Source organism: Vanessa cardui, chromosome 15, assembly GCF_905220365.1.
Source record: "Vanessa cardui chromosome 15, ilVanCard2.1, whole genome shotgun sequence".
NCBI classification, from domain to species: Eukaryota; Metazoa; Arthropoda; class Insecta; order Lepidoptera; family Nymphalidae; genus Vanessa; species Vanessa cardui.
Window position 1 is genome coordinate 5,063,172 of NC_061137.1, and position 15,332 is coordinate 5,078,503.

General features: G+C 31.7%; 1 protein-coding gene across 2 annotated transcripts in view; it reads right to left on the reverse strand.

Moving 5' to 3' along the window:
• Nucleotides 1–15,080, reverse strand: part of LOC124535752 (G-protein coupled receptor moody) — a 54,339-nt gene extending 39,259 nt beyond the window's left edge. Inside the window, exon 1 of one of the 2 annotated variants that reach the window (XM_047112069.1) lies at nucleotides 14,789–14,841. The gene's annotated coding sequence lies outside the window, so the exon portion shown is untranslated. Of the gene's footprint in view, nucleotides 1–14,788 lie in introns of both variants that reach the window. The other variant, XM_047112068.1, reaches the window with a different exon arrangement.
• Between the last annotated feature and the right edge of the window lie 252 nt (nucleotides 15,081–15,332).

Below are 15,332 nucleotides of genomic sequence, written 5' to 3' on the forward strand. Positions count from 1 at the left end.
GACCAGTCTTATTTTTGTGCAAGCAACGTTTTTACGTATGGCAACATTTTTATTAATTGTCACCCGCGGCTTTGCTGGCGTTTTAAGGTTATCATGTGTAAGGCAAAAAAGCCTATATCCTTTCTTCGAGTTCAAGTTTGCTTCACACATAATTTCATCAAAAGCGCTATGGTCGTAAAATAGCGACAGACAAACAGAGTTACTTTCACATTTATAATATTAGTATACATATAATCTTTATCATTTTCACAATGAAAGTGTAACCTTATTTTTAATATTTCGAGGAACTACAGCCAATTAGTTAATCAATTTAGTAAATAGAATTAACTAAAATAAAAAACTGCAGGTAATTTGAAACGATTATAAAATAGAACAATACTTTTGGATTATAGTTATATGTACATCCAGTAATACATGTATTACAATAGCAGATTTAATGCGATTTCATAACACATCAGCTTTATTATTTTAGCAACGTTGTCGATATTCAAAACGTTTCAAAATTATGTCATCTTAATTCAATGTAAAAAAATTGTCTTTAATTTCATTGCTATGGAAATACGCCTGCAAATCAACTTAGCCAAATAGTGTTTTTCGATCAATTGTTCAAATAGAATTGGTTAAGTATATTTCAGTAGCCAAGACAGACAGATTTCAACAAAGTTACTAAGCGTTTCTTCCAATCGAACTGCCATTTATTTACCAACTTTTCCTCTTATCGAAGATAATTTAGAAACATACTTTTAGAGTTTGTTTGTTTCACCCAAAAATATTTGTATGGCTTATACTATTACGGTATTCAGGAGAACTTTGAGATCATATTTTCGTTTGGTAACAATCATCTGACGAAAGTATTTGGGTTGTTGGTGTTGCTATATTGGAAAAAGAAATTTCGAAAAGGATCGACTGGATGTTCGTGCCAAATAAAAGATGATAAATAAGAAAGTTGTATGTAATGTTCGTGGGTCATATGAACTACTTGAATAATTCAGACAATAGTTTATATATTATCATAATTACAACCGACGTAATATTATTCTATTTCTTCTTTCTTAATATACATACGATCTGGGGTTTAGTAGATTTCTATATTTAAGAAAAGTAGAGTTTAAATTTTAAAAACATTTTTAATGACCTTAAAATAGAGTCAATATAATTACAGGTATAGGGGATATAACATCTTAGATATGATAATTGTGAAATGTTTTAGATATTTCTTGTAGTCCTAGTGTCTATAGTTAAAGGCTACTAACAATCTAGTGGTACTTACGTCATCTTATTTCCTCGATACTTAGAATTATTGAATAAAGCAGTAACAAGTTATGTTTATTTAATAATTATTTGTAATTGATGTTTATTAATACTAATTATAACTGATAGCAACTCTTTAAATAGAAACTATGTGAATTACGTAATTTTGACTCATTTTATATCTCATATACAAAAAGTCTTTGTGCTTCACCTCACACAACGTCGTATAACGAAAACAAAGCTTCCTTAGAATTTATACAAATGCCTTTTAAAGATCGCATAACAGTTTAATATTATCATAATAACGTAAACCGATGTCTGTTATCTATGTGCGGTCACTTAATTCTTTTTTAGCTGACATTTATTCCAATATGATCTTTAATACTTGTGATGTAAGACTTATAATAGGTTGTGAACTTTTGAGATTATATAACATTCTATTTTCTATGTATATCATATTAAATTATTTTAAAATATCACGTTTTCTCATGTAAAAGATATATTGATACTAATGTAATAGCCTAGGGTTAATTTAAATTCATGATGAGTCGATTCGAAATTGATACATTAATTAGCAATTGAATTATATTCGGTTTGGATTTAATTTACGTCTATTCATTTGCAATTAGGTAAAATAAATCACTTCTCTTTGTCTATTTTAATAGTAAATTTGATATTTTACAAAACAATAAAAAATAATTGTCTGTCTGTGTGATACGTACGCCTAAAGAAGTCCTTTTGTATAAAGGAGGTTTTATGTTTGTTTGTTTCATAAATTAGTTATGTGGAATAATAAATGAAAACAAGTGACCTACATGTTGGTTAATCAAATCTAATCAAATCAAATTTTTTTTTTCAAGTGGGCTTTTACAAGCACTTTTGAATCGTCAATTAACAATTAAGTGAAGCTACCACCAGCTCGGAAAGTAGATTCTACCGAGAAGAACCGGTAAGAAACTCGGTAGTTATTCTTTTTCAACATTTAAAAAATACAAAGCCATAACGATTACTTTTAAGAAATATTAACCATTCCTTACAGTACAACACCAGCCTAGGGAAATTCGATGTTATGTTTCTTGTGCCTGCCAGCTACATTGTTTCACTCGCCCTCCAAACACAATAATACCGAGCATTGGTATTTGAAGATAGAATATCTAATGAGTATTGGTAACCTACCCAGATGGGCTTGCACAAAGGCACCAAACACATTTAAAAAATTAAGCCACACCACCGAGTCAGCTCTCAGGTATCTTCCAATAATAATCTTAAACCCATGTCTGATTATTGTTTGATCTATCGCCCCAACTCACAAGGGCATAATATATCAAATTTATCACAGACAAAGTATCTGTTCAGACTTCACGATTACTGATATCAGCTAAGGTTTAAGGTTATTCTGTTTTTAATAATATATTTACCCTGAGTTAATTCAGTATGAGATGGCGCAGTCGTTAGAACGCGTACATCTTAACCGATGATTTCGGGTTCAAACCCAGGCAAGCACCGCTATATATATGTGTTCTTAATTTGTGTTTACAATTCATCTCGTACTCGTCGGTGAAGGAAAACATCGTGAGAAAACCTGCATGTGTCTAATTTCATCGAAATTCTGCCACGTATGCATTCCACCAACCCGCATTGGAACAGCGTGGTGGAATATGTTTCAAACCCTCTCCTCAATGGAAGAGGAGGCCTCAGCCCAGCAGTGGGAAATTTACAGGCTGTGACTTTACTTTTAATTCAGTAAGTAACGTATTTAAAAAATAATAAGTTATGTTAAAATTTTTTTTTTTTTTTTTAAATTCAAGTAAAGTTGATCTTTTTATATAAGTTCAATATCATTGTTATATAAAGTATTTAAAAATACACGTCTCTAAATCTTATGTCTCAAGATTCCGGAAATTGAAATAAACTTTCTTATCACTAACTCTTAAGATAACCTCCGTCTATTTAACGTTTCTATATTTGCGGCCATATTTGTGACAGCCATAAATAAAGACGAACATATTATTTGCAATTAGTCACACATTTATCTCATTTAAGGTCAAAACCTTGTCAGCTATGTCTATTGTATTAATAATGTAATTGATTGTTTGATTCATTAATTTAATTTACGACTAGTAGTCGCTCGTTGCTTTGCTCGCGTTTTAGGGTGTTGGATGTCATGTGTCAAGCAAAAAAGTAGCATATCCTTTCTTGGAGTACGTATCCTTGGAGTGCATATCCTTTCACGGAGCTGACGACCTCCGTGGTCGAGTGGTGTGTACACCGATTTTCATGGGTACGCAACTTCAAGGTCCCGGGTTCGATTCCCGGCCGAGTCAATGTAGATTATAATTACTTTTCTATGTGATCTTGGGTCTGAGTGTTTGTGGTACCGTCGTTACTTCTGATTTTCCATAACACAAGTGCTTCAGCTACTAAGATTTATAGGACATTAGGATCAGAGTAATGTTATGTGATGTTGTCTCATATTATTATATTATCATATTATTATATTATTATGGTGTTTAAGTTTACTTCATACCAAATTTCATCAAATTCGGTTCAGCGGTTTGGTTGCGAATAAGCAACATACCGACACACAGAGTTACTTTCACATTTATAATATTAACATTGATTAATTAAGTCATCTGATGATATATATATTTTGAAATAAGATTATCCTTTTATGTTCTTTTTAAAACTGGTACTTGGTGATAGGGTTTTCTGTAAGCCATTCTGTAGTAGGCACCCTTCAGACCGCTCATCAGATATTCATTAATACTCAATGTCCATACAGAGTCTGGGTAGACAGACTCGTAGACCGGTCACGAAGAACCCCAATCACCCTTCTCAATGAAAAAATAATATACTTGTGCCATCTTCACGCTGATCGATCAAATGCTATGAAAGTCAATCAATTCTTAAAACAAATACTCCATATCCACTTTTATTTATAAATGAAATTGATTGTCAGCGATTTGTCTCACTTTGAAATCGACCAACGGACAGGGCGATCCTACTAACCAATTGTCACTTAATCGTATTCGAATTGAAATGTTATCATTATCGTTCAACCAGTTTTCTATTCTACTAACACATCAATCCAGTAGAAATCGATGTTGTATCGAAAAATAATCGGGTTGGTATCACAACCTATATAAATTAAGCTTTAATCGATTAAGTTCTCTATTTTTGTGAGGATTAATCGAAATTAGAACCCAATAGAATCGGAAATTTATTCGTCATATATTAGTAGAATTAATCCCCATATGATTTCTTTTAGGAATGCACATATTTTTTTCGGCGACGCTTATTGGAAGTGTTTGATAAGACTTAAAAATTACGAATATGGCTACTTTGACCTAATACTTGGTATCAGCGATTAAATATCGTGACAATCCGTTCTGTTAATGTTCCTAATACTTTCTTATCTCACAGTTGCTCGAGTTAGTGTTACATATAATTGCAGTAATAAAACATTCGATAAGGATAAAACGCTTATAGCGAATTTGTTTCGTGAAATTTCGTGAGGAACTTTGGAGACTGTTATGTTTCTCGGAAAAATGTCCGTAAACAAGATTGTAGATGCTGTGGGTACTTGGAAGGAAAACTTATAATTTCAAATATCAGTATCTGAAGAAAGTATTATTTCCAGGATTTCTTCCGAGAAGAATAAATTAAACGCTTAATATTTCATTATGTTATTATCCGAAGAAGAGATTATTAAGAATAAACTTAAGTAACAATGATTAGCCTCGAATCATTGGGTGGATTAAATATTTCTTTGCAAATTAACGTCAAAGTAAACCCCTAAATAACCCGCGGCTGTTTTTCCTCAGTGCCTAACTATTTTAGCGAGGGTCAGGTTTTCTTACGATAATTTTCCTAACCGCCGAGCACAAAACGAATTTTATAGACAAATTAGCATATTAAACTTACTGGTGGGTGGTGCTTGCTTAATTTTTACCCGCGATCTTATCGGGTATTCTTGTCTTATGATAATACTTGACTTATTATATCTATATAACGAAGGATTTTTTTTTACTACATCTTATAATTTTATCGAAAAAGTAATCAAATTCCAAGGGACAAAATCGGAAGTATATCCTCTGAAACAATAAAAAAACATTCCAAATCAGTTCATAAATGACGTCACTACTAGTAGGTAAAAATGTAAATAATGAATCAAACAGAAAACGACTTATAGTCTTGAAGTAAAAAAAATCTTGATTGCGATAAAAAATGTTATATATAAAATAACTGGTAGAAATAATTGTATTTGTTGACTTAAACTCATTTCCAAGGGTATAATAGTCTTGCCTAATGATTATTCGTATTTGATATAATAATACTTTTTTTTATTTAAATTTGAATAACTTCATCAAATAACAAGGAAGTGTGTCAAGCAATTAGATAAATTTATTTTACGATTATAATAAATTTGTAACGCACATTTTGATAAGTTTGTAATGTCAAGTGGCATTACTTATTATCAACGTCAATACATCGACGTCACTTTATAATGGTAATAATTATAAAATCGTCATAACTACCGTATAAAATAATACTAGAAGGATACATTACGTAATTGATAATATAATAGTTGTCTATTTATTCTGGTATTCGATAGATATACTTCAGTTTCAGTATATTTTAAGTAAACATGGGATATCATATCTGGGGAAACGAAATAGTTCTTTTTTTACGTATGAATAAATTTGTACGCACAATTCTAAGACGCTTAACACGTATTCTGTGAAGTCGCGAATATGATAATCATTAATCGGTTCCACACGTTGCGTTCGTGCGTCTTCGGCTTTCGCGCGCATTTTGCAAACAGATTATAGAACGGGTATTATGTTTAAAAAAAAATTATCTACTCATTCAAAAAAAGGAGTTAAAGGTAATAAAAAGATGGAATAACGTAGAAATTTCGAATTATTCGCCTTAACGTTGTTCTGATTTCCGATTGCGAGGGTTGAAAACGATTATATATTAAAGAATAATGTCTTTCAAGACGAGAAAAAAGGGACACAGATAACCAATATTTTTAAGATGCCATATTTCTAACGATATTAAAGTGTAGGCAAGTCATAGACTCTTGTGTAAGGTTCATAACACTTAGGTCACTTAGCCTAGAAAATAAGAATGTAAAAGTTATATCTGCCAATACTTGAACGATACCTACTAACTTTGTTGTCAATGAAGTTGACCAGTCCGTGGAACCTTCTTCATTTCAAATATTAACATGTTAATGTGGGGTGTAGAAAAGATTCATCATTTCATATCAATTTGATGATACATTTCAATTTTGTTAAATTATACTTGATTTCAAAGTAGGCATGTATAAAAAAATCATAGACCCAATCTTGCCCACGTTGGTAAGTGATATTCGTACGCAAGAGTGAGCTCAAACACAACAGCACTCGCTGCGTCTTCACTGTTATCTGATGAGACGACAAATCCATCATGACCACATACATTCAGATATAGGCATAATAGCCTAATGCCAATTTCCGGACTACTGAGAATTTTTGAAAGTTTTAATCCGAACAGAAGTTTTCTGAAGAACTTTGTACGAAGTCTTCTAAGTAAGCTTATTAAGTAACACAGTGATATGAATATAAATCTATAAATATGAATTTATAGATTTATATTCATATCAAGGCAAGGGCACTGTGGCTGACACCGACTCCAAATATAACAATAATTATAACTACATGATATAATCGTTAATCGACTTTTAAGTAGTCTAATATTTTTCATTTCATTTAACTTAGGAAGACTCTAAAAATATGTTGAATACGCAATTATTTTTATTACTTTTTCGTGCATATTCATTTGTTTTAAAATAGTGTTTTGTTTGAAGTCGGTTTTTCTTTTTGTTAAAATTTTTATTTATTTTTTGATTTTAAGTGAAGCTGATGTTGACTAACTAATTTTTTTTTATATTTATAGATTAAGCGTTCCGTTTATATAAGTCAGAAACTACTTCGAGGACAATTTCAAAGGAAACTTGCGAATAAAGCAAAAATAGACTTTCGAAAATGCGGATTTAATACGTCACGCGGCGTAAACTACAAGGAGCTGTAATCGAACTCAGCAAAAAAACTTTGAAAAAGACCAACTATATTTCGTACATCATATTATGACATCACATCACATACACAAAATTTGATTAAAGATAGTAAGAAATTCTGCCCCATATCGCACCCTAACTGCGAGCCGTATAGGAGTTCCATCACTACATAGTATAAAACAAAGTTGCTTTCTCTGTCCCTACATCTTTAAATCTACGCAACGGATTTTGATGCGGTTTTTTTTAAAATATAGTGTGATTCAAGGGGAAGGTTTATGTATATAATACATGAACAATATAGTAAAGAAACACTGATAATTTTAGAAGTTTGCGATGTGATGTCGTAAATAAACAAATTCTGTACTATATTTAGTATCAGTATTGCACCCGTGCGAAGCCGGGGTGGGTAGCTAGTTGATTATAATATTCGACTATGATAATACATAAACATAACCACATTACGGAAGGTGACTCAAATATCGAAATAACCTATAAATAAAAGATTCGACTGAGTATCGCTAACGTGCTCCTCAGAATTGTTCCGTTCCCTTCCGTTCCGTTACTTTGTCATGGATCCTGTGCTCAGAACCTTACCAAACTTTCACCAAATTACCGTTGAAGTATATATTTTGTAATAAAAAAAGAATTATCAAAATTGGTTAACGTGATTTTCAGTTATTCACCGATTTTTCGCGCATATACATAATGCAAATTTAAGACTTATGTCGTTTTCATATGGATACCATCATCGGAAAAAAATTTAAAAAAAATGGGACCCCATGGGAAGCACTTCCTTTCAAACAAAAAAAAAATTATCAAAATCGGTCCACCCAGTGAAAAGTTATGAGGTAACAAACAAAAAAAAAAAAAAAATAAAAAAAAATACAGACGAATTGATAACCTCCTCCTTTTGGAAGTCGGTTGAAAATTGACGTTTGTTACAGAGATCGAGATAATTTTGTTTTTAGGTAATCTTTATACCTACCAATTTATCTTGATCCGCGAAATGTAATTTATTCATTACGAAGTTTAAAATACAGGTGAGGAAAATAATTTTACAAATTAAACTCGCGTTAAGGATTGTAATTAAATTACAAACTCAGTACGGTGATAAGAGATTATTAAAAAAAAAGCGTAAAGAAATTGATGTCACACATGCTTCACTAGTTGCGTGTAATGTGTTTACGCAGTTGGCAGAATTGAGGTCATTCGATACGATAGGATAGACAAAAACATTAAAATTAACTACCAAATAATAAATATATTTGTTTGTTTTGGTTTTCTCTGTCAAACTCTGTACTGCTTATTATAAACTTTATGAAAGTCCAAATCAGAAAGATTTATCAAATTAGACGTTTTCTTTATCAGAATGATTATGTATATTCAATGTCTTTTAATTTTTTTTTGTATAAAAATATTCAATACAACTGGCGCTCTGCCTATTGTACATTGAACTATGCCCTACATATTGAAACCTTCAAACGATTGCCAATAAAAAGTGTACAAAGTCTCATCTCTGCTGGATGAGCGATGCCTAAACATGTATGAAATACAAAAAAGGATACGACAAAAACAAGCATTACTTTTTATACATGCGATGACACAGATAATTAAACAACATTAAGGGCGAAGTGAATTTGGATATTTATTAATAGAGATAGTACTTGTATATATATTTAAGAGAAAGAGAAAGTGGGCTCAACATGTATAGCTAGTGAATTTCCCAATTGCTGGGCTAAAGCCTCCTCCCTCTTTCGAGGAGAAGGTTAGGAGCATATTTCACCACGCTACTCCAGTGTGGGTTAGTGGACTCACATATGGTAGAATTTAGTCGAAGTAAGACACATGTTCTCTCGATGTTTTCCTTCACCGACGAGCACGAGGTGAAATTAAGCACATAAAAAAATAAATTTTCGGTTAAGATGTACCACTGAGCTATCTTGGCTGGGGCTCATATAATAAATAAATAAATAAATAAATATGAGACAACATCACATACATTACTCTGATCCCAATGTAAGTAGCTGAAGCACTTGTGTTATGGAAATCAGAAGTAACGACGGTACCACAAACACCCAGACCCAAGACAACATAGAAAACTAATGGTAATCTACATCGACTCGGCCGGGAATCGAACCCGGGACCTCAGAGTGGCTTACCCATGAAAACCGGTGTACACACCACTCGACCATGGAGGTCGTCATAATAGAATTTATTTCATCATAGACTAGTTTATTATAGTATCCACTTCGTCGTATCTCTCATCGAATGGTGCTCAAGCACATCTACTTCTGCACCATTAAACCGATCGTCATGATACAGGAAGCACAAAGTCTAGGGAAGGTTTTAAAGGGTAATAATAAATAATGTTAGTCACGTCGATTATCCTGGATGAGGCCTACGATAGCTTGTATTTCATGCTTGAATAGAAAATAGGCTGGGTTTGGATCTTGAAAATATTACTTTGTATTAAAAAAAGTTAGGCCATTTTTATATATATCAGACAGAAGTTCGTGACTTGTTCGCTTTGACATCAAGAATTGTAGGCTCCCATGAGAACCATTTCATTTCCCTAGTAAAAAATATTATTTGGATGCTTCAGACACGTGTTTAGATAATTAAATTGAATATATTTAATAATTCAAGACTGACAAGACTCCTTAAAGTCTCATGAGATAGATAGATCAGAAATAGAATTCTACCATACATCGTCACTTGTTACTTTGTAGTAACAATTACAAAGATGGTTTTTAAATTTTTTCATATGGGGAAAATAGCAGAACAACAGTACGATTTACATTATGAAAGATGAATGATATAAAACTATCAGAGATGTCCAAGCCCTTTAAAAACCTAGATCAGCAACTCTTGTGTGCTTATTTTTGGTTATCTGAGGCTATTTTCGTTCTGTCACATTTAACCGAATCGTCATTATTTCTTGGAATAAATAACAACTTATTATTGAAAGTAATTTTTAAAAGCTAATAGAAATTCAGGAAAGACAAAGAGAAAATCCTCTTCCTTTATAATATTAGTATCAATATAAGTGCCATTAAAAGTTTTAATCGTCTTAGTTCTAAACAGTATTATAATCGAAGTTCAATTTATTGGTCAAATAATATGAAAAATCTTCGAAGCGACGTTCTAGTACAATCGACACGGTGTCCTACTTTCAAATGTCTGGTTCACATGTATTTCCTTTTTCATAGAAGAGACGATGTATATTGCTATGTAATTTTTTTTTTCGCACCATAAAAATCAATTTCATACAGATACTTTACATTTCTCTTTCACGTAGAATATAGATGTATTGTCTATATTTCCCTGAAGTGTTGACTTATATAGTATTTGAATATTTAGTTTATTTTATACGAGTTGTCGCCCGCTGCTTCGATCCTGTTTTAGGGGGTTGGCTTTTTTTTTAATCTATAACTAACTAACTATAACTATGAGACAACATCACATACATTACTCTGATCCCAATGTAAGTAGCTGAAGCACTTGTGTTATGGAAATCAGAAGTAACGACAGTACCACAAACACCCAGACCCAAGACAACATAGAAAACTCATGGTAATCTACATCGACTCGGCCGGGAATCGAACCCGGGACCTCAGAGTGGCGTACCCATGAAAACCGGTGTACACGCCACTCGACCACGGAGGTCGTAAAAATCTGTTTATTTTATTTAGAGGGTTTATTCTTAGTTGGTTGTTCTATGTTACTGTTAGGCAAATAAGTAGCCGATGTCTTTCCTTGGAGTTCAAGTTCGCTTCACACCAAATTTCATCAAATTCGTTTCATTCGTTTGGTCGTGAAAGAGTAACAATCTGTAGACAGACAGATAGACAGACAGACAGAGTTACTTCCACTTCTACAATAAAGCTTAATGTTGTATTTTATGTATGTTGTGTATTCAAATACAAACATTTTGTGTACATACGCTCATACTCACTGCCACTGAGTAATGGATATGTATTAAGAATCTTTGGGTCGGATGATGCTCCTTCCTTCCTTCTGTAATCGTAGTCTTTCTGCATTATTAACTTTTGTAGATATACATAATATACTTACGAATAGTAAAAGTTCGTTATTGTCATGTACTTAGCGATACTCTTTGCAGTTTCTATGTTATTTTTATGTAAGACATTGATCTGATCGTCTCCTATTTCGTCCACATCTTTAAGCAACGTTTTCCTCAAAATTTCAATCACAATTGCTAATTTTCTCGCAAGTTAGTCCGGTGTTGTTCAACATTGTTTTTTTTTGTTGCTATGATCTTGTATTCGTTTATATTTTTATATTTATGTTTAACAAAATACCACTCGTAAATAAAACATTATATACTTATAAGTACTAATTAGCTCTAATTGAAACTTTTGCGTGACTTGACAATAAGTACAAAGTTTAAGTTAATTAAATAATTAGTAAGTCATTAGACCGAGCTTACTCAGTTTACACGTCAGGTAATTCACGTTATGATGCATAATATGCATGTGTAGGTGTTAATGACTGACGAGACATACATGCAGTTTGCTGCTGACACTTCTTAATTTATTGAAAATCTGGAGGCAATATTTGATACTTCACTTCCTCTAGGCTGCCAAGACGCTTTTCCAAGACGTGTAAGGCTGCCTAAGGCTATTGCAGCTCGAATGTATGTATTGAGGACATTTAACTACACAAATTAATCTATAGCTTAATCTATGAAGAGTATGACCATAGCAATGGTTTTGAGAAAAATAATACATACAATCCCGGATGTTATATATACTCACCTATAATTGTTTTAACATTTTCATTAGTTAATTGTTTAATATTCGTTTGCAAAATTTAATGAATACATTCTATAATTAAGTTTGATTCAGTGTCAAAATTTACAATTTTATCACGATAGAATATAGTAATTAATTGAAACAGTCATATAATTAAAATATAAAACGGACAATGGATTTAAAAGTCGCCTCTCATAACTCTCGCAATTAAAAATTAAGTCGAAACATATACATACTTTCGCTTTATAATTTATATATTAAATATGAAATAAAGTTCGAAAATTTGCGTGGCAAAGTTTGCTCAGGACTTGGGCGTTTGGTATCGATAAATGAATAATTATAAAATGCTTAGTGTTGCTAGTCACTTGATAAAATGTTCTGATGTTATAGATACTTAATTAAGGGCAGCATTTATTTAGGACTGATGTGTTAACTTTATCTTTAAGTGACCCTAACTGAAAACAAAGTTTATTGTGATATTTGTAGAAAGAAGTGCCAAAACTATTCATCGCATAATGTGATCAGTTTTTCAGGAAACAGTTCTCTATAGTTTCCGGTAAAGATAGTAATGAAGGTTTCTTCCAAACACATTTGCGTATTTTGAAGGAGTAATTTGACAATACTCACAAGACGCATTCAAAGCGATTACTTTTTTTTATTGTTTGATAATATATCTTTAATAATATATTGGTTTTTATTTACTCTGTGGTTGGGCTCTGTGCCACTTGCCAGATATTCTACCGTCCAACGGCAGTACTCGGTACGGTTGGGTTCCTCATTGGACGACTGAACCAGTATAACTTTAATACAGGTACAAAGGACATAATGTCTTAGTTCCGAAGGTTGGTGGCATAGTGATTATGGAAGGGAATGGTTAATGTGTTATTGTCTGTAATTTTCTACATAAAATATATGCATATGTATACTACACTTAGAAAAGTTTCTTATAACCATTTAGATTTTTTTGTCACTCTGTAGTATTATCTTTGAAGCATCTCTGTTGAAATGAAGTGATAATTTTATTTATCTTAATTATTTTGTTTTAGATGGTTTGTGTTTCACTTTTGAGTATTATGGAATTAGAGCTATTGAAGAATATAAATATTCAGGCAACATTTATTGAGTCCTTATTATTTTCGTAGCTCATATCCTACCATAAAAGTTTTATGTTTTATGAGTCGCTATAACCATTTCTTTAGCCACCGGACTTCCGTGCCTCATTAAATCTAACCAAAGCTGTGGTTCTCGACTGAACTCTGGACAAAATGAACAGCATAAAAATAGGTTATTTATAACCTATTGTCAGTTGATCAGTATTATAAAACTACTTATATTTATTCCCTGTTATGCAAAATATAATTATGCTCAATATTTTAAAAGAGATATATTTTGACATACGTCTATATGTTTTCTTAATATAATTATAATTGTAAATTATTAATATGTTTAATTGTTCACATATGTAACCAAACTACCAAACCACATTGGAATGTAGTAAAATAAACTCCAAACCTCCGCTCCACAAAATGTCTCAATATTAGTGATAAATATATATAAAAAAGAAATATGTTTTATAGACATATTATTATTGTTAATCGACCTCTACGTGTGACAGGAGGTCTGACTCATTTTTTACAGCACAGGTAATCGGTATTTGATTCATCATTCAATAAGGAAATTATACTTAATTCCACCATAATTATAAATATTCTTAATTAAGTCAATAATTTTTATAATATTAAATTTCGTACTGAAGTAAAAATACAACAGTCAATTTCTATGTATACCGTTGCTTATGCAGTATTGCAACGAAATATTTGTAATCTTGCAACTAGAGACTTCCTGGATATGTCTTTAGTATAAGAAAAATACTTTCAGTGTTGTTACAAAACATTAACAAACACGGAACAGTGGTATATATAGGTTATTAGTTCCTATAATATTAGATTCATTCAAAAATGTATAAAAGATAAGGCGTGTTATACTTTACAAGATTATAAAAATACTAACGAGTTAGTATGTAATGAATTTCATACAGGACATGTAAAATTAATTATATCATATAATTAATTATTACATGTACATGTTATTTGGAGTAACTATTGTGTTTCTCGGTAGATTTTCGTTCCAAGCTATTGGTAATTTCAGATTAATCTTATAAAATTCAAATTAGCTCGAAAGACCGTGCAACAGAGTATCTTTGATTTTGACATTTTTAGAATAGTTAAATGGTTAAAGGCAAAGCAAGATAAAAAATGTCAGGTAGTTTGTCCAAAAATACTATTGCAGTTAACGCGGGGGTAAAGAAGCAACGCCGCACATGTCGGATGTTATATAAATAAATATTTTATAAATACTTTTCTTTATAGAAGAATTGACAATAAAAATAATACTATTACTTGAGAACAATTTTTGAATACTTAATAACATCTACCGTCTCAATTAAAAAGTTGAATAATTTTCAAACCAACGAATAGTAAAAATTTAAAAGTGAGATTTTTGATGAGACAATTAAAAAAGAAACATATCGCAGAGTCATGCAATTTCACTACTTAAAATTCACTAGAAATATCCATCTATGAAGTAAAAGGTTTCCGGAGCAGCTTTTTGAATCTTATAATTGCATCAAGTGTCTATTATTCACGCAGATATTCGAAAATATAGTAGAATATCACCCCAAATATAAAACAACACTTACCAAACTTTCAGCTTTTGTATAATCCAATATTATTGTGTCCCCGTCAATTGTACAGTCATATAACGTTTAATTTCTTTAAATACATTTATTAAAGTATAATACAATGTCGTCACTACAATTATTCGGATCGTATATTTTAATGTCTCGGTCATCACAATAAGTAAAAATTAAAATCACTTCTCAATGTTTATTTACAACGATAAAAGGTTCGCGCCAAATTTTTTTCTGCACGAACGTACGTGCATCGTCAACGGCCGTATTTGTCACACTGAATGTCAGAACAACTCTGACATAACGTATCGGTAGCGCACAATGCGCACACGCATTGTAAGAACCGAGTAAGCGGGACGGATGACTCATTCTTTCAATGCCGGCTGCGTCATTCATAAATGTTGAGATAATTGATTATGAACATTACATTTACGCAATAGAGTTTAAATTCGTCTACAATAATATTGAATGGAAAATGTTATTTGTGCGATTTTAAGCTTTATTTTTTAGAGATTGTGGTTCATTGATATATAGAAATCTTACCTGATTTTGA